General features: G+C 38.9%; 1 protein-coding gene across 5 annotated transcripts in view; it reads right to left on the bottom strand.

Annotated features, from left to right (window-relative positions):
• The window catches only part of bnc2 (basonuclin zinc finger protein 2), a 306,633-nt gene that overhangs the window by 44,463 nt on the left and 237,429 nt on the right, over window positions 1–24,741 (bottom strand). The window lies entirely within an intron of this gene.

Below are 24,741 nucleotides of genomic sequence, written 5' to 3'. Positions count from 1 at the left end.
GTAGAGAGAGTGGACTATACACTATACACTACAGTAGAGAGAGTGGACTATACACTATACACTACAGTAGAGAGAGTGGACTATACACTATACACTACAGTAGAGAGAGTGGACTATACACTATACACTACAGTAGAGAGTGTGGACTATACACTATACACTACAGTAGAGAGAGTGGACTATACACTATACACTATACACTACAGTAGAGAGAGTGGACTATACACTATACACTACAGTAGAGAGAGTGGACTATACACTATACACTACAGTAGAGAGAGTGGACTATACACTATACACTACAGTAGAGAGAGTGGACTATACACTATACACTACAGTAGAGAGAGGACTATACACTATACACTACAGTAGAGAGAGTGGACTATACACTATACTCTATACACTACAGTAGAGAGAGTGGACTATACACTATACACTACAGTAGAGAGAGAGGACTATACACTATACACTACAGTAGAGAGAGTGGACTATACACTATACACTACAGTAGAGAGAGTGGACTATACACTATACACTACAGTAGAGAGTGGACTATACACTATACACTACAGTAGAGAGTGTGGACTATACACTATACACTACAGTAGAGAGAGTGGACTATACACTATACACTACAGTAGAGAGAGGACTATACACTATACACTACAGTAGAGAGAGTGGACTATACACTATACACTACAGTAGAGAGTGTGGACTATACACTATACACTACAGTAGAGAGAGTGGACTATACACTATACACTACAGTAGAGAGAGGACTATACACTATACACTACAGTAGAGAGGGTGGACTATACACTATACACTACAGTAGGGAGAGTGGACTATACACTATACACTATACACTATAGTAGAGAGAGTGGACTATACACTATACACTATACACTACAGTAGAGAGAGTGGACTATACACTATACACTATAGTAGAGAGAGTGGACTATACACTATACACTATACACTACAGTAGAGAGAGTGGACTATACACTATACACTACAGTAGAGAGAGTGGACTATACACTATACACTACAGTAGAGAGAGTGGACTATACACTATACACTACAGTAGAGAGAGTGGACTATACACTATACACTTAAGTAGAGAGAGTGGACTATACACTATACACTACAGTAGAGAGAGTGGACTATACACTATACACTACAGTAGAGAGAGTGGACTATACACTATACACTACAGTAGAGAGAGTGGACTATACACTATACACTTAAGTAGAGAGAGTGGACTATACACTATACACTACAGTAGAGAGAGTGGACTATACACTATACACTATACACTACAGTAGAGAGAGTGGACTATACACTATACACTACAGTAGAGAGAGTGGACTATACACTATACACTACAGTAGAGAGAGTGGACTATACACTATAGTAGAGAGAGTGGACTATACACTATACACTACAGTAGAGAGTGTGGACTATACACTATACACTATACACTACAGTAGAGAGAGTGGACTATACACTATACACTACAGTAGAGAGAGTGGACTATACACTATACACTACAGTAGAGAGAGTGGACTATACACTATACACTACAGTAGAGAGAGTGGACTATACACTATACACTACAGTAGAGAGAGGACTATACACTATACACTACAGTAGAGAGAGTGGACTATACACTATACTCTATACACTACAGTAGAGAGAGTGGACTATACACTATACACTACAGTAGAGAGAGAGGACTATACACTATACACTACAGTAGAGAGAGTGGACTATACACTATACACTACAGTAGAGAGAGTGGACTATACACTATACACTACAGTAGAGAGAGTGGACTATACACTATACACTACAGTAGAGAGAGTGGACTATACACTATACACTACAGTAGAGAGAGTGGACTATACACTATACACTACAGTAGAGAGAGTGGACTATACACTATACACTACAGTAGAGAGAGTGGACTATACACTATACACTTAAGTAGAGAGAGTGGACTATACACTATACACTTAAGTAGAGAGAGTGGACTATACACTATACACTACAGTAGAGAGAGTGGACTATACACTATACACTATACACTACAGTAGAGAGAGTGGACTATACACTATACACTACAGTAGAGAGAGTGGACTATACACTATACACTACAGTAGAGAGAGTGGACTATACACTATACACTACAGTAGAGAGAGTGGACTATACACTATACACTATACACTACAGTAGAGAGTGTGGACTATACACTATACACTACAGTAGAGAGAGTGGACTATACACTATACACTATACACTACAGTAGAGAGAGTGGACTATACACTATACACTATAGTAGAGAGAGTGGACTATACACTATACACTATACACTACAGTAGAGAGAGTGGACTATACACTATACACTACAGTAGAGAGATTGGACTATACACTATACACTATACACTACAGTAGAGAGTGTGGACTATACACTATACACTATACACTACAGTAGAGAGAGTGGACTATACACTATACACTACAGTAGAGAGTGGACTATACACTATACACTACAGTAGAGAGAGAGGACTATACACTATACACTATACACTACAGTAGAGAGTGTGGACTATACACTATACACTACAGTAGAGAGAGTGGACTATACACTATACACTACAGTAGAGAGAGTGGACTATACACTATACACTACAGTAGAGAGTGGACTATACACTATACACTACAGTAGAGAGAGTGGACTATACACTATACACTACAGTAGAGAGAGTGGACTATACACTATACACTACAGTAGAGAGAGTGGACTATACACTATACACTACAGTAGAGAGAGTGGACTATACACTATACACTATACACTACAGTAGAGAGAGTGGACTATACACTATACACTACAGTAGAGAGTGTGGACTATACACTATACACTACAGTAGAGAGAGTGGACTATACACTATACACTACAGTAGAGAGAGGACTATACACTATACACTACAGTAGAGAGTGGACTATACACTATACACTACAGTAGAGAGTGTGGACTATACACTATACACTACAGTAGAGAGAGTGGACTATACACTATACACTACAGTAGAGAGAGGACTATACACTATACACTACAGTAGAGAGAGTGGACTATACACTATACACTACAGTAGAGAGTGTGGACTATACACTATACACTACAGTAGAGAGAGTGGACTATACACTATACACTACAGTAGAGAGAGGACTATACACTATACACTACAGTAGAGAGAGTGGACTATACACTATACACTACAGTAGGGAGAGTGGACTATACACTATACACTATACACTATAGTAGAGAGAGTGGACTATACACTATACACTATACACTACAGTAGAGAGAGTGGACTATACACTATACACTACAGTAGAGAGTGTGGACTATACACTATACACTACAGTAGAGAGAGTGGACTATACACTATACACTATACACTACAGTAGAGAGAGTGGACTATACACTATACACTACAGTAGAGAGAGTGGACTATACACTATACACTACAGTAGAGAGAGTGGACTATACACTATACACTACAGTAGAGAGAGTGGACTATACACTATACACTACAGTAGAGAGAGGACTATACACTATACACTACAGTAGAGAGAGTGGACTATACACTATACTCTATACACTACAGTAGAGAGAGTGGACTATACACTATACACTACAGTAGAGAGAGAGGACTATACACTATACACTACAGTAGAGAGAGTGGACTATACACTATACACTACAGTAGAGAGAGTGGACTATACACTATACACTACAGTAGAGAGAGTGGACTATACACTATACACTACAGTAGAGAGAGTGGACTATACACTATACACTACAGTAGAGAGAGTGGACTATACACTATACACTACAGTAGAGAGAGTGGACTATACCCTATACACTACAGTAGAGAGAGTGGACTATACACTATACACTTAAGTAGAGAGAGTGGACTATACACTATACACTTAAGTAGAGAGAGTGGACTATACACTATACACTACAGTAGAGAGAGTGGACTATACACTATACACTACAGTAGAGAGAGTGGACTATACACTATACACTACAGTAGAGAGAGTGGACTATACACTATACACTACAGTAGAGAGAGTGGACTATACACTATACACTACAGTAGAGAGAGTGGACTATACACTATACACTATACACTACAGTAGGGAGTGTGGACTATACACTATACACTACAGTAGAGAGAGTGGACTATACACTATACACTATACACTACAGTAGAGAGAGTGGACTATACACTATACACTATAGTAGAGAGAGTGGACTATACACTATACACTATACACTACAGTAGAGAGAGTGGACTATACACTATACACTACAGTAGAGAGATTGGACTATACACTATACACTATACACTACAGTAGAGAGTGTGGACTATACACTATACACTATACACTACAGTAGAGAGAGTGGACTATACACTATACACTACAGTAGAGAGTGGACTATACACTATACACTACAGTAGAGAGAGAGGACTATACACTATACACTATACACTACAGTAGAGAGTGTGGACTATACACTATACACTACAGTAGAGAGAGTGGACTATACACTATACACTACAGTAGAGAGAGTGGAATATACACTATACACTACAGTAGAGAGAGTGGACTATACACTATACACTACAGTAGAGAGAGTGGACTATACACTATACACTACAGTAGAGAGAGTGGACTATACACTATACACTACAGTAGAGAGAGTGGACTATACACTATACACTACAGTAGAGAGAGTGGACTATACACTATACACTATACACTACAGTAGAGAGAGTGGACTATACACTATACACTACAGTAGAGAGTGTGGACTATACACTATACACTACAGTAGAGAGAGTGGACTATACACTATACACTACAGTAGAGAGAGGACTATACACTATACACTACAGTAGAGAGTGGACTATACACTATACACTACAGTAGAGAGTGTGGACTATACACTATACACTACAGTAGAGAGAGTGGACTATACACTATACACTACAGTAGAGAGAAGACTATACACTATACACTACAGTAGAGAGAGTGGACTATACACTATACACTACAGTAGAGAGTGTGGACTATACACTATACACTACAGTAGAGAGAGTGGACTATACACTATACACTACAGTAGGGAGAGTGGACTATACACTATACACTATACACTATAGTAGAGAGAGTGGACTATACACTATACACTATACACTACAGTAGAGAGAGTGGACTATACACTATACACTATAGTAGAGAGAGTGGACTATACACTATACACTATACACTACAGTAGAGAGAGTGGACTATACACTATACACTACAGTAGAGAGAGTGGACTATACACTATACACTACAGTAGAGAGTGTGGACTATACACTATACACTACAGTAGAGAGTGTGGACTATACACTATACACTATACACTACAGTAGAGAGAGTGGACTATACACTATACACTACAGTAGAGAGTGGACTATACACTATACACTACAGTAGAGAGAGAGGACTATACACTATACACTATACACTACAGTAGAGAGTGTGGACTATACACTATACACTACAGTAGAGAGAGTGGACTATACACTATACACTACAGTAGAGAGAGTGGACTATACACTATACACTACAGTAGAGAGTGGACTATACACTATACACTACAGTAGAGAGAGTGGACTATACACTATACACTATACACTATAGTAGAGAGAGTGGACTATACACTATACACTATACACTACAGTAGAGAGAGTGGACTATACACTATACACTACAGTAGAGAGTGTGGACTATACACTATACACTACAGTAGAGAGAGTGGACTATACACTATACACTATACACTACAGTAGAGAGAGTGGACTATACACTATACACTACAGTAGAGAGAGTGGACTATACACTATACACTACAGTAGAGAGAGTGGACTATACACTATACACTACAGTAGAGAGAGTGGACTATACACTATACACTACAGTAGAGAGAGGACTATACACTATACACTACAGTAGAGAGAGTGGACTATACACTATACTCTATACACTACAGTAGAGAGAGTGGACTATACACTATACACTACAGTAGAGAGAGAGGACTATACACTATACACTACAGTAGAGAGAGTGGACTATACACTATACACTACAGTAGAGAGAGTGGACTATACACTATACACTACAGTAGAGAGAGTGGACTATACACTATACACTACAGTAGAGAGAGTGGACTATACACTATACACTACAGTAGAGAGAGTGGACTATACACTATACACTACAGTAGAGAGAGTGGACTATACACTATACACTACAGTAGAGAGAGTGGACTATACACTATACACTTAAGTAGAGAGAGTGGACTATACACTATACACTTAAGTAGAGAGAGTGGACTATACACTATACACTACAGTAGAGAGAGTGGACTATACACTATACACTACAGTAGAGAGAGTGGACTATACACTATACACTATACACTACAGTAGAGAGTGTGGACTATACACTATACACTACAGTAGAGAGAGTGGACTATACACTATACACTATACACTACAGTAGAGAGAGTGGACTATACACTATACACTATAGTAGAGAGAGTGGACTATACACTATACACTATACACTACAGTAGAGAGAGTGGACTATACACTATACACTACAGTAGAGAGATTGGACTATACACTATACACTATACACTACAGTAGAGAGTGTGGACTATACACTATACACTATACACTACAGTAGAGAGAGTGGACTATACACTATACACTATACACTACAGTAGAGAGAGTGGACTATACACTATACACTACAGTAGAGAGAGTGGACTATACACTATACACTACAGTAGAGAGAGTGGACTATACACTATACACTACAGTAGAGAGAGTGGACTATACACTATACACTATACACTACAGTAGGGAGTGTGGACTATACACTATACACTACAGTAGAGAGAGTGGACTATACACTATACACTATACACTACAGTAGAGAGAGTGGACTATACACTATACACTATAGTAGAGAGAGTGGACTATACACTATACACTATACACTACAGTAGAGAGAGTGGACTATACACTATACACTACAGTAGAGAGATTGGACTATACACTATACACTATACACTACAGTAGAGAGTGTGGACTATACACTATACACTATACACTACAGTAGAGAGAGTGGACTATACACTATACACTACAGTAGAGAGTGGACTATACACTATACACTACAGTAGAGAGAGAGGACTATACACTATACACTACAGTAGAGAGTGTGGACTATACACTATACACTACAGTAGAGAGAGTGGACTATACACTATACACTACAGTAGAGAGAGTGGACTATACACTATACACTACAGTAGAGAGTGGACTATACACTATACACTACAGTAGAGAGAGTGGACTATACACTATACACTACAGTAGAGAGAGTGGACTATACACTATACACTACAGTAGAGAGAGTGGACTATACACTATACACTACAGTAGAGAGAGTGGACTATACACTATACACTATACACTACAGTAGAGAGAGTGGACTATACACTATACACTACAGTAGAGAGTGTGGACTATACACTATACACTACAGTAGAGAGAGTGGACTATACACTATACACTACAGTAGAGAGAGGACTATACACTATACACTACAGTAGAGAGTGGACTATACACTATACACTACAGTAGAGAGTGTGGACTATACACTATACACTACAGTAGAGAGAGTGGACTATACACTATACACTACAGTAGAGAGAGGACTATACACTATACACTACAGTAGAGAGAGTGGACTATACACTATACACTACAGTAGAGAGTGTGGACTATACACTATACACTACAGTAGAGAGAGTGGACTATACACTATACACTACAGTAGAGAGAGGACTATACACTATACACTACAGTAGAGAGAGTGGACTATACACTATACACTACAGTAGGGAGAGTGGACTATACACTATACACTATACACTATAGTAGAGAGAGTGGACTATACACTATACACTATACACTACAGTAGAGAGAGTGGACTATACACTATACACTATAGTAGAGAGAGTGGACTATACACTATACACTATACACTACAGTAGAGAGAGTGGACTATACACTATACACTACAGTAGAGAGAGTGGACTATACACTATACACTACAGTAGAGAGTGTGGACTATACACTATACACTATACACTACAGTAGAGAGAGTGGACTATACACTATACACTACAGTAGAGAGTGGACTATACACTATACACTACAGTAGAGAGAGAGGACTATACACTATACACTATACACTACAGTAGAGAGTGTGGACTATACACTATACACTACAGTAGAGAGAGTGGACTATACACTATACACTACAGTAGAGAGAGTGGACTATACACTATACACTACAGTAGAGAGTGGACTATACACTATACACTACAGTAGAGAGAGTGGACTATACACTATACACTACAGTAGAGAGAGTGGACTATACACTATACACTACAGTAGAGAGAGTGGACTATACACTATACACTACAGTAGAGAGAGTGGACTATACACTATACACTATACACTACAGTAGAGAGAGGACTATACACTACAGTAGAGAGAGTGGACTATACACTATACACTACAGTAGAGAGAGTGGACTATACACTATACACTACAGTAGAGAGTGTGGACTATACACTATACACTACAGTAGAGAGAGTGGACTATACACTATACACTACAGTAGAGAGAGGACTATACACTATACACTACAGTAGAGAGTGGACTATACACTATACACTACAGTAGAGAGTGTGGACTATACACTATACACTACAGTAGAGAGAGTGGACTATACACTATACACTACAGTAGAGAGAGGACTATACACTATACACTACAGTAGAGAGAGTGGACTATACACTATACACTACAGTAGAGAGTGTGGACTATACACTATACACTACAGTAGAGAGAGTGGACTATACACTATACACTACAGTAGAGAGAGGACTATACACTATACACTACAGTAGGGAGAGTGGACTATACACTATACACTACAGTAGAGAGAGTGGACTATACACTATACACTACAGTAGAGAGAGTGGACTATACACTATACACTACAGTAGAGAGAGTGGACTATACACTATACACTACAGTAGAGAGAGTGGACTATACACTATACACTACAGTAGAGAGAGTGTCCTATACACTATACACTACAGTAGAGAGTGGACTATACACTATACACTACAGTAGAGAGAGTGGACTATACACTATACACTACAGTAGAGAGAGTGGACTATACACTATACACTACAGTAGAGAGAGTGGACTATACACTATACACTATACACTACAGTAGAGAGAGTGGACTATACACTATACACTACAGTAGAGAGTGGACTATACACTATACACTATACACTACAGTAGAGAGAGTGGACTATACACTATACACTATACACTACAGTAGAGAGAGTGGACTATACATTATACACTATACACTACAGTAGAGAGAGTGGACTATACACTATACACTATACACTACAGTAGAGAGAGTGGACTATACACTATACACTACAGTAGAGAGTGGACTATACACTATACACTATACACTACAGTAGAGAGTGTGGACTATACACTATACACTATACACTACAGTAGAGAGAGTGGACTATACACTATACACTATACACTACAGTAGAGAGAGTGGACTATACACTATACACTATACACTACAGTAGAGAGAGTGGACTATACACTATACACTATACACTACAGTAGAGAGAGTGGACTATACACTATACACTATACACTACAGTAGAGAGAGTGGACTATACACTATACACTATACACTACAGTAGAGAGAGTGGACTATACACTATACACTACAGTAGAGAGAGTGGACTATACACTATACACTACAGTAGAGAGTGGACTATACACTATACACTACAGTAGAGAGAGTGGACTATACACTATACACTACAGTAGAGAGTGTGGACTATACACTATACACTATACACTACAGTAGAGAGAGTGGACTATACACTATACACTATAGTAGAGAGAGTGGACTATACACTATACACTACAGTAGAGAGAGTGGACTATACACTATACACTACAGTAGAGAGAGTGGACTATACACTATACACTATACACTACAGTAGAGAGAGTGGACTATACACTATACACTATAGTAGAGAGAGTGGACTATACACTATACACTATACACTACAGTAGAGAGAGTGGACTATACACTATACACTATACACTACAGTAGAGAGAGTGGACTATACACTATACACTATACACTACAGTAGAGAGAGTGGACTATACACTATACACTATAGTAGAGAGAGGACTATACACTATACACTACAGTAGAGAGTGTGGACTGTACACTATACACTACAGTAGAGAGTGTGGACTATACACTATACACTACAGTAGAGAGAGTGGACTATACACTATACACTATACACTACAGTAGAGAGAGTGGACTATACACTATACACTATAGTAGAGAGAGTGGACTATACACTATACACTATACACTACAGTAGAGAGAGTGGACTATACACTATACACTACAGTAGAGAGAGTGGACTATACACTATAGTAGAGAGAGTGGACTATACACTATACACTATACACTACAGTAGAGAGTGGACTATACACTATACACTACAGTAGAGAGAGTGGACTATACACTATACACTACAGTAGAGAGAGTGGACTATACACTATACACTACAGTAGAGAGAGTGGACTATACACTATACACTATAGTAGAGAGAGTGGACTATACACTATACACTACAGTAGAGAGAGTGGACTATACACCATACACTACAGTAGAGAGAGGACTATACACTATACACTACAGTACATTTACATTTTACATTTAAGTCATTTAGCAGACGCTCTTATCCAGAGCGACTTACAAATTGGTGCATTCACCTTATGATATCCAGTGGAACAACCACTTTACAATAGTGCATCTAACTCTTTTAAGGGGGGGGGGGGTTAGAAGGATTACTTTATCCTATCCTAGGTATTCCTTAAAGAGGTGGGGTTTCAGGTGTCTCCGGAAGGTGGTGATTGACTCCGCTGACCTGGCGTCGTGAGGGAGTTTGTTCCACCATTGGGGTGCCAGAGCAGCGAACAGTTTTGACTGTTCCCGCTCTATACACTATACACTACAGTAGAGAGAGTGGACTATACACTATACACTACAGTAGAGAGAGGACTATACACTATACACTACAGTAGAGAGAGAGGACTATACACTATACACTACAGTAGAGAGAGAGGACTATACACTATACACTACAGTAGAGAGAGTGGACTATACACTATACACTACAGTAGAGAGAGAGGACTATACACTATACACTATACACTACAGTAGAGAGAGTGGACTATACACTATACACTACAGTAGAGAGAGTGGACTATACACTATACACTACAGTAGAGAGAGAGGACTATACACTATACACTATACACTACAGTAGAGAGAGTGGACTATACACTATACACTACAGTAGAGAGAGTGGACTATACACTATACACTACAGTAGAGAGAGTGGACTATACACTATACACTACAGTAGAGAGAGTGGACTATACACTATACACTATACACTACAGTAGAGAGAGTGGACTATACACTATACACTACAGTAGAGAGAGTGGACTATACACTATACACTACAGTAGAGAGAGTGGACTATACACTATACACTACAGTAGAGAGTGTGGACTATACACTATACACTACAGTAGAGAGAGTGGACTATACACTATACACTATACACTACAGTAGAGAGAGTGGACTATACACTATACACTACAGTAGAGAGTGTGGACTATACACTATACACTACAGTAGAGAGAGTGGACTATACACTATACACTACAGTAGAGAGAGTGGACTATACACTACAGTAGAGAGAGTGGACTATACACTATACACTACAGTAGAGAGAGTGGACTATACACTATACACTACAGTAGAGAGAGTGGACTATACACTATACACTATACACTACAGTAGAGAGAGTGGACTATACACTATACACTACAGTAGAGAGTGGACTATACACTATACACTATACACTACAGTAGAGAGTGTGGACTATACACTATACACTATACACTACAGTAGAGAGAGTGGACTATACACTATACACTACAGTAGAGAGAGTGGACTATACACTATACACTACAGTAGAGAGAGTGGACTATACACTATACACTATACACTACAGTAGAGAGAGTGGACTATACACTATACACTATACACTACAGTAGAGAGAGTGGACTATACACTATACACTATACACTACAGTAGAGAGAGTGGACTATACACTATACACTACAGTAGAGAGTGGACTATACACTATACACTACAGTAGAGAGAGTGGACTATACACTATACACTACAGTAGAGAGTGTGGACTATACACTATACACTATACACTACAGTAGAGAGAGTGGACTATACACTATACACTATAGTAGAGAGAGTGGACTATACACTATACACTACAGTAGAGAGAGTGGACTATACACTATACACTACAGTAGAGAGAGTGGACTATACACTATACACTATACACTACAGTAGAGAGAGTGGACTATACACTATACACTATAGTAGAGAGAGTGGACTATACACTATACACTATACACTACAGTAGAGAGAGTGGACTATACACTATACACTATACACTACAGTAGAGAGAGTGGACTATACACTATACACTACAGTAGAGAGAGTGGACTATACACTATACACTATAGTAGAGAGAGGACTATACACTATACACTACAGTAGAGAGTGTGGACTATACACTATACACTACAGTAGAGAGTGTGGACTATACACTATACACTACAGTAGAGAGAGTGGACTATACACTATACACTACAGTAGAGAGTGGACTATACACTATACACTACAGTAGAGAGTGTGGACTATACACTATACACTACAGTAGAGAGAGTGGACTATACACTATACACTACAGTAGAGAGAGGACTATACACTATACACTACAGTAGAGAGAGTGGACTATACACTATACACTACAGTAGAGAGTGTGGACTATACACTATACACTACAGTAGAGAGAGTGGACTATACACTATACACTACAGTAGAGAGAGGACTATACACTATACACTACAGTAGAGAGAGTGGACTATACACTATACACTACAGTAGGGAGAGTGGACTATACACTATACACTATACACTATAGTAGAGAGAGTGGACTATACACTATACACTATACACTACAGTAGAGAGAGTGGACTATACACTATACACTATAGTAGAGAGAGTGGACTATACACTATACACTATACACTACAGTAGAGAGAGTGGACTATACACTATACACTACAGTAGAGAGAGTGGACTATACACTATACACTACAGTAGAGAGAGTGGACTATACACTATACACTACAGTAGAGAGAGTGGACTATACACTATACACTTAAGTAGAGAGAGTGGACTATACACTATACACTACAGTAGAGAGAGTGGACTATACACTATACACTACAGTAGAGAGAGTGGACTATACACTATACACTACAGTAGAGAGAGTGGACTATACACTATACACTTAAGTAGAGAGAGTGGACTATACACTATACACTACAGTAGAGAGAGTGGACTATACACTATACACTATACACTACAGTAGAGAGAGTGGACTATACACTATACACTACAGTAGAGAGAGTGGACTATACACTATACACTACAGTAGAGAGAGTGGACTATACACTATACACTACAGTAGAGAGAGTGGACTATACACTATACACTACAGTAGAGAGTGTGGACTATACACTATACACTACAGTAGAGAGAGTGGACTATACACTATACACTATACACTACAGTAGAGAGAGTGGACTATACACTATACACTACAGTAGAGAGAGTGGACTATACACTATACACTACAGTAGAGAGAGTGGACTATACACTATACACTACAGTAGAGAGAGTGGACTATACACTATACACTACAGTAGAGAGAGGACTATACACTATACACTACAGTAGAGAGAGTGGACTATACACTATACTCTATACACTACAGTAGAGAGAGTGGACTATACACTATACACTACAGTAGAGAGAGAGGACTATACACTATACACTACAGTAGAGAGAGTGGACTATACACTATACACTACAGTAGAGAGAGTGGACTATACACTATACACTACAGTAGAGAGAGTGGACTATACACTATACACTACAGTAGAGAGAGTGGACTATACACTATACACTACAGTAGAGAGAGTGGACTATACACTATACACTACAGTAGAGAGAGTGGACTATACACTATACACTACAGTAGAGAGAGTGGACTATACACTATACACTTAAGTAGAGAGAGTGGACTATACACTATACACTTAAGTAGAGAGAGTGGACTATACACTATACACTACAGTAGAGAGAGTGGACTATACACTATACACTATACACTACAGTAGAGAGAGTGGACTATACACTATACACTACAGTAGAGAGAGTGGACTATACACTATACACTACAGTAGAGAGAGTGGACTATACACTATACACTACAGTAGAGAGAGTGGACTATACACTATACACTATACACTACAGTAGAGAGTGTGGACTATACACTATACACTACAGTAGAGAGAGTGGACTATACACTATACACTATACACTACAGTAGAGAGAGTGGACTATACACTATACACTATAGTAGAGAGAGTGGACTATACACTATACACTATACACTACAGTAGAGAGAGTGGACTATACACTATACACTACAGTAGAGAGAGTGGACTATACACTATACACTATACACTACAGTAGAGAGTGTGGACTATACACTATACACTATACACTACAGTAGAGAGAGTGGACTATACACTATACACTACAGTAGAGAGTGGACTATACACTATACACTACAGTAGAGAGAGAGGACTATACACTATACACTATACACTACAGTAGAGAGTGTGGACTATACACTATACACTACAGTAGAGAGAGTGGACTATACACTATACACTACAGTAGAGAGAGTGGACTATACACTATACACTACAGTAGAGAGTGGACTATACACTATACACTACAGTAGAGAGAGTGGACTATACACTATACACTACAGTAGAGAGAGTGGACTATACACTATACACTACAGTAGAGAGAGTGGACTATACACTATACACTACAGTAGAGAGAGTGGACTATACACTATACACTATACACTACAGTAGAGAGAGTGGACTATACACTATACACTACAGTAGAGAGTGTGGACTATACACTATACACTACAGTAGAGAGAGTGGACTATACACTATACACTACAGTAGAGAGAGGACTATACACTATACACTACAGTAGAGAGTGGACTATACACTATACACTACAGTAGAGAGTGTGGACTATACACTATACACTACAGTAGAGAGAGTGGACTATACACTATACACTACAGTAGAGAGAGGACTATACACTATACACTACAGTAGAGAGAGTGGACTATACACTATACACTACAGTAGAGAGTGTGGACTATACACTATACACTACAGTAGAGAGAGTGGACTATACACTATACACTACAGTAGAGAGAGGACTATACACTATACACTACAGTAGAGAGAGTGGACTATACACTATACACTACAGTAGGGAGAGTGGACTATACACTATACACTATACACTATAGTAGAGAGAGTGGACTATACACTATACACTATACACTACAGTAGAGAGAGTGGACTATACACTATACACTATAGTAGAGAGAGTGGACTATACACTATACACTATACACTACAGTAGAGAGAGTGGACTATACACTATACACTACAGTAGAGAGAGTGGACTATACACTATACACTACAGTAGAGAGTGTGGACTATACACTATACACTATACACTACAGTAGAGAGAGTGGACTATACACTATACACTACAGTAGAGAGTGGACTATACACTATACACTACAGTAGAGAGAGAGGACTATACACTATACACTATACACTACAGTAGAGAGTGTGGACTATACACTATACACTACAGTAGAGAGAGTGGACTATACACTATACACTACAGTAGAGAGAGTGGACTATACACTATACACTACAGTAGAGAGTGGACTATACACTATACACTACAGTAGAGAGAGTGGACTATACACTATACACTACAGTAGAGAGAGTGGACTATACACTATACACTACAGTAGAGAGAGTGGACTATACACTATACACTACAGTAGAGAGAGTGGACTATACACTATACACTATACACTACAGTAGAGAGAGGACTATACACTATACACTACAGTAGAGAGAGTGGACTATACACTATACACTACAGTAGAGAGAGTGGACTATACACTATACACTACAGTAGAGAGTGTGGACTATACACTATACACTACAGTAGAGAGAGTGGACTATACACTATACACTACAGTAGAGAGAGGACTATACACTATACACTACAGTAGAGAGTGGACTATACACTATACACTACAGTAGAGAGTGTGGACTATACACTATACACTACAGTAGAGAGAGTGGACTATACACTATACACTACAGTAGAGAGAGGACTATACACTATACACTACAGTAGAGAGAGTGGACTATACACTATACACTACAGTAGAGAGTGTGGACTATACACTATACACTACAGTAGAGAGAGTGGACTATACACTATACACTACAGTAGAGAGAGGACTATACACTATACACTACAGTAGGGAGAGTGGACTATACACTATACACTACAGTAGAGAGAGTGGACTATACACTATACACTACAGTAGAGAGAGTGGACTATACACTATACACTACAGTAGAGAGAGTGGACTATACACTATACACTACAGTAGAGAGAGTGGACTATACACTATACACTACAGTAGAGAGAGTGTCCTATACACTATACACTACAGTAGAGAGTGGACTATACACTATACACTACAGTAGAGAGAGTGGACTATACACTATACACTACAGTAGAGAGAGTGGACTATACACTATACACTACAGTAGAGAGAGTGGACTATACACTATACACTATACACTACAGTAGAGAGAGTGGACTATACACTATACACTACAGTAGAGAGTGGACTATACACTATACACTATACACTACAGTAGAGAGAGTGGACTATACACTATACACTATACACTACAGTAGAGAGAGTGGACTATACATTATACACTATACACTACAGTAGAGAGAGTGGACTATACACTATACACTATACACTACAGTAGAGAGAGTGGACTATACACTATACACTACAGTAGAGAGTGGACTATACACTATACACTATACACTACAGTAGAGAGTGTGGACTATACACTATACACTATACACTACAGTAGAGAGAGTGGACTATACACTATACACTATACACTACAGTAGAGAGAGTGGACTATACACTATACACTATACACTACAGTAGAGAGAGTGGACTATACACTATACACTATACACTACAGTAGAGAGAGTGGACTATACACTATACACTATACACTACAGTAGAGAGAGTGGACTATACACTATACACTATACACTACAGTAGAGAGAGTGGACTATACACTATACACTACAGTAGAGAGAGTGGACTATACACTATACACTACAGTAGAGAGTGGACTATACACTATACACTACAGTAGAGAGAGTGGACTATACACTATACACTACAGTAGAGAGTGTGGACTATACACTATACACTATACACTACAGTAGAGAGAGTGGACTATACACTATACACTATAGTAGAGAGAGGACTATACACTATACACTACAGTAGAGAGTGTGGACTGTACACTATACACTACAGTAGAGAGTGTGGACTATACACTATACACTACAGTAGAGAGAGTGGACTATACACTATACACTATACACTACAGTAGAGAGAGTGGACTATACACTATACACTATAGTAGAGAGAGTGGACTATACACTATACACTATACACTACAGTAGAGAGAGTGGACTATACACTATACACTACAGTAGAGAGAGTGGACTATACACTATAGTAGAGAGAGTGGACTATACACTATACACTATACACTACAGTAGAGAGTGGACTATACACTATACACTACAGTAGAGAGAGTGGACTATACACTATACACTACAGTAGAGAGAGTGGACTATACACTATACACTACAGTAGAGAGAGTGGACTATACACTATACACTATAGTAGAGAGAGTGGACTATACACTATACACTACAGTAGAGAGAGTGGACTATACACCATACACTACAGTAGAGAGAGGACTATACACTATACACTACAGTACATTTACATTTTACATTTAAGTCATTTAGCAGACGCTCTTATCCAGAGCGACTTACAAATTGGTGCATTCACCTTATGATATCCAGTGGAACAACCACTTTACAATAGTGCATCTAACTCTTTTAAGGGGGGGGGGGGGTTAGAAGGATTACTTTATCCTATCCTAGGTATTCCTTAAAGAGGTGGGGTTTCAGGTGTCTCCGGAAGGTGGTGATTGACTCCGCTGACCTGGCGTCGTGAGGGAGTTTGTTCCACCATTGGGGTGCCAGAGCAGCGAACAGTTTTGACTGTTCCCGCTCTATACACTATACACTACAGTAGAGAGAGTGGACTATACACTATACACTACAGTAGAGAGAGTGGACTATACACTATACACTACAGTAGAGAGAGAGGACTATACACTATACACTACAGTAGAGAGAGAGGACTATACACTATACACTACAGTAGAGAGAGTGGACTATACACTATACACTACAGTAGAGAGAGAGGACTATACACTATACACTATACACTACAGTAGAGAGAGTGGACTATACACTATACACTACAGTAGAGAGAGTGGACTATACACTATACACTACAGTAGAGAGAGAGGACTATACACTATACACTATACACTACAGTAGAGAGAGTGGACTATACACTATACACTACAGTAGAGAGAGTGGACTATACACTATACACTACAGTAGAGAGAGTGGACTATACACTATACACTACAGTAGAGAGAGTGGACTATACACTATACACTATACACTACAGTAGAGAGAGTGGACTATACACTATACACTACAGTAGAGAGAGTGGACTATACACTATACACTACAGTAGAGAGAGTGGACTATACACTATACACTACAGTAGAGAGTGTGGACTATACACTATACACTACAGTAGAGAGAGTGGACTATACACTATACACTATACACTACAGTAGAGAGAGTGGACTATACACTATACACTACAGTAGAGAGTGTGGACTATACACTATACACTACAGTAGAGAGAGTGGACTATACACTATACACTACAGTAGAGAGAGTGGACTATACACTATACACTACAGTAGAGAGAGTGGACTATACACTACAGTAGAGAGAGTGGACTATACACTATACACTACAGTAGAGAGAGTGGACTATACACTATACACTACAGTAGAGAGAGTGGACTATACACTATACACTATACACTACAGTAGAGAGAGTGGACTATACACTATACACTACAGTAGAGAGTGGACTATACACTATACACTATACACTACAGTAGAGAGTGTGGACTATACACTATACACTATACACTACAGTAGAGAGAGTGGACTATACACTATACACTATACACTACAGTAGAGAGAGTGGACTATACACTATACACTACAGTAGAGAGAGTGGACTATACACTATACACTATACACTACAGTAGAGAGAGTGGACTATACACTATACACTATACACTACAGTAGAGAGAGTGGACTATACACTATACACTATACACTACAGTAGAGAGAGTGGACTATACACTATACACTACAGTAGAGAGTGGACTATACACTATACACTACAGTAGAGAGAGTGGACTATACACTATACACTACAGTAGAGAGTGTGGACTATACACTATACACTATACACTACAGTAGAGAGAGTGGACTATACACTATACACTATAGTAGAGAGAGTGGACTATACACTATACACTACAGTAGAGAGAGTGGACTATACACTATACACTACAGTAGAGAGAGTGGACTATACACTATACACTATACACTACAGTAGAGAGAGTGGACTATACACTATACACTATAGTAGAGAGAGTGGACTATACACTATACACTATACACTACAGTAGAGAGAGTGGACTATACACTATACACTATAGTAGAGAGAGTGGACTATACACTATACACTACAGTAGAGAGAGTGGACTATACACTATACACTACAGTAGAGAGAGTGGACTATACACTATACACTATAGTAGAGAGAGGACTATACACTATACACTACAGTAGCGAGTGTGGACTATACACTATACACTACAGTAGAGAGTGTGGACTATACACTATACACTACAGTAGAGAGAGTGGACTATACACTATACACTATACACTACAGTAGAGAGAGTGGACTATACACTATACACTATAGTAGAGAGAGTGGACTATACACTATACACTATACACTACAGTAGAGAGAGTGGACTATACACTATACACTACAGTAGAGAGAGTGGACTATACACTATAGTAGAGAGAGTGGACTATACACTATACACTATACACTACAGTAGAGAGTGGACTATACACTATACACTACAGTAGAGAGAGTGGACTATACACTATACACTACAGTAGAGAGAGGACTATACACTATACACTACAGTAGAGAGTGGACTATACACTATACACTACAGTAGAGAGTGTGGACTATACACTATACACTACAGTAGAGAGAGTGGACTATACACTATACACTACAGTAGAGAGAGGACTATACACTATACACTACAGTAGAGAGAGTGGACTATACACTATACACTACAGTAGAGAGTGTGGACTATACACTATACACTACAGTAGAGAGAGTGGACTATACACTATACACTACAGTAGAGAGAGGACTATACACTATACACTACAGTAGGGAGAGTGGACTATACACTATACACTACAGTAGAGAGAGTGGACTATACACTATACACTACAGTAGAGAGAGTGGACTATACACTATACACTACAGTAGAGAGAGTGGACTATACACTATACACTACAGTAGAGAGAGTGGACTATACACTATACACTACAGTAGAGAGAGTGTCCTATACACTATACACTACAGTAGAGAGTGGACTATACACTATACACTACAGTAGAGAGAGTGGACTATACACTATACACTACAGTAGAGAGAGTGGACTATACACTATACACTACAGTAGAGAGAGTGGACTATACACTATACACTATACACTACAGTAGAGAGAGTGGACTATACACTATACACTACAGTAGAGAGTGGACTATACACTATACACTATACACTACAGTAGAGAGAGTGGACTATACACTATACACTATACACTACAGTAGAGAGAGTGGACTATACATTATACACTATACACTACAGTAGAGAGAGTGGACTATAAACTATACACTATACACTACAGTAGAGAGAGTGGACTATACACTATACACTACAGTAGAGAGTGGACTATACACTATACACTATACACTACAGTAGAGAGTGTGGACTATACACTATACACTATACACTACAGTAGAGAGAGTGGACTATACACTATACACTATACACTACAGTAGAGAGAGTGGACTATACACTATACACTATACACTACAGTAGAGAGAGTGGACTATACACTATACACTATACACTACAGTAGAGAGAGTGGACTATACACTATACACTATACACTACAGTAGAGAGAGTGGACTATACACTATACACTACAGTAGAGAGAGTGGACTATACACTATACACTACAGTAGAGAGTGGACTATACACTATACACTACAGTAGAGAGAGTGGACTATACACTATACACTACAGTAGAGAGTGTGGACTATACACTATACACTATACACTACAGTAGAGAGAGTGGACTATACACTATACACTATAGTAGAGAGAGTGGACTATACACTATACACTACAGTAGAGAGAGTGGACTATACACTATACACTACAGTAGAGAGAGTGGACTATACACTATACACTATACACTACAGTAGAGAGAGTGGACTATACACTATACACTATAGTAGAGAGAGTGGACTATACACTATACACTATACACTACAGTAGAGAGAGTGGACTATACACTATACACTATACACTACAGTAGAGAGAGTGGACTATACACTATACACTATACACTACAGTAGAGAGAGTGGACTATACACTATACACTATAGTAGAGAGAGGACTATACACTATACACTACAGTAGAGAGTGTGGACTGTACACTATACACTACAGTAGAGAGTGTGGACTATACACTATACACTACAGTAGAGAGAGTGGACTATACACTATACACTATACACTACAGTAGAGAGAGTGGACTATACACTATACACTATAGTAGAGAGAGTGGACTATACACTATACACTACAGTAGAGAGAGTGGACTATACACTATAGTAGAGAGAGTGGACTATACACTATACACTATACACTACAGTAGAGAGTGGACTATACACTATACACTACAGTAGAGAGAGTGGACTATACACTATACACTACAGTAGAGAGAGTGGACTATACACTATACACTACAGTAGAGAGAGTGGACTATACACTATACACTATAGTAGAGAGAGTGGACTATACACTATACACTACAGTAGAGAGAGTGGACTATACACCATACACTACAGTAGAGAGAGGACTATACACTATACACTACAGTACATTTACATTTTACATTTAAGTCATTTAGCAGACGCTCTTATCCAGAGCGACTTACAAATTGGTGCATTCACCTTATGATATCCAGTGGAACAACCACTTTACAATAGTGCATCTAACTCTTTTAAGGGGGGGGGGGGGTTAGAAGGATTACTTTATCCTATCCTAGGTATTCCTTAAAGAGGTGGGGTTTCAGGTGTCTCCGGAAGGTGGTGATTGACTCCGCTGACCTGGCGTCGTGAGGGAGTTTGTTCCACCATTGGGGTGCCAGAGCAGCGAACAGTTTTGACTGTTCCCGCTCTATACACTATACACTACAGTAGAGAGAGTGGACTATACACTATACACTACAGTAGAGAGAGGACTATACACTATACACTACAGTAGAGAGAGAGGACTATACACTATACACTACAGTAGAGAGAGAGGACTATACACTATACACTACAGTAGAGAGAGTGGACTATACACTATACACTACAGTAGAGAGAGAGGACTATACACTATACACTATACACTACAGTAGAGAGAGTGGACTATACACTATACACTACAGTAGAGAGAGTGGACTATACACTATACACTACAGTAGAGAGAGAGGACTATACACTATACACTATACACTACAGTAGAGAGAGTGGACTATACACTATACACTACAGTAGAGAGAGTGGACTATACACTATACACTACAGTAGAGAGAGTGGACTATACACTATACACTACAGTAGAGAGAGTGGACTATACACTATACACTATACACTACAGTAGAGAGAGTGGACTATACACTATACACTACAGTAGAGAGAGTGGACTATACACTATACACTACAGTAGAGAGAGTGGACTATACACTATACACTACAGTAGAGAGTGTGGACTATACACTATACACTACAGTAGAGAGAGTGGACTATACACTATACACTATACACTACAGTAGAGAGAGTGGACTATACACTATACACTACAGTAGAGAGTGTGGACTATACACTATACACTACAGTAGAGAGAGTGGACTATACACTATACACTACAGTAGAGAGAGTGGACTATACACTACAGTAGAGAGAGTGGACTATACACTATACACTACAGTAGAGAGAGTGGACTATACACTATACACTACAGTAGAGAGAGTGGACTATACACTATACACTATACACTACAGTAGAGAGAGTGGACTATACACTATACACTACAGTAGAGAGTGGACTATACACTATACACTATACACTACAGTAGAGAGTGTGGACTATACACTATACACTATACACTACAGTAGAGAGAGTGGACTATACACTATACACTATACACTACAGTAGAGAGAGTGGACTATACACTATACACTACAGTAGAGAGAGTGGACTATACACTATACACTACAGTAGAGAGAGTGGACTATACACTATACACTATACACTACAGTAGAGAGAGTGGACTATACACTATACACTATACACTACAGTAGAGAGAGTGGACTATACACTATACACTACAGTAGAGAGTGGACTATACACTATACACTACAGTAGAGAGAGTGGACTATACACTATACACTACAGTAGAGAGTGTGGACTATACACTATACACTATACACTACAGTAGAGAGAGTGGACTATACACTATACACTATAGTAGAGAGAGTGGACTATACACTATACACTACAGTAGAGAGAGTGGACTATACACTATACACTACAGTAGAGAGAGTGGACTATACACTATACACTATACACTACAGTAGAGAGAGTGGACTATACACTATACACTATAGTAGAGAGAGTGGACTATACACTATACACTATACACTACAGTAGAGAG

This window comes from Salvelinus alpinus, chromosome 6 (assembly GCF_045679555.1).
Source record: "Salvelinus alpinus chromosome 6, SLU_Salpinus.1, whole genome shotgun sequence".
Lineage (NCBI taxonomy): Eukaryota > Metazoa > Chordata > Actinopteri > Salmoniformes > Salmonidae > Salvelinus > Salvelinus alpinus.
This window is presented reverse-complemented; position numbering and strand designations above follow the sequence as displayed.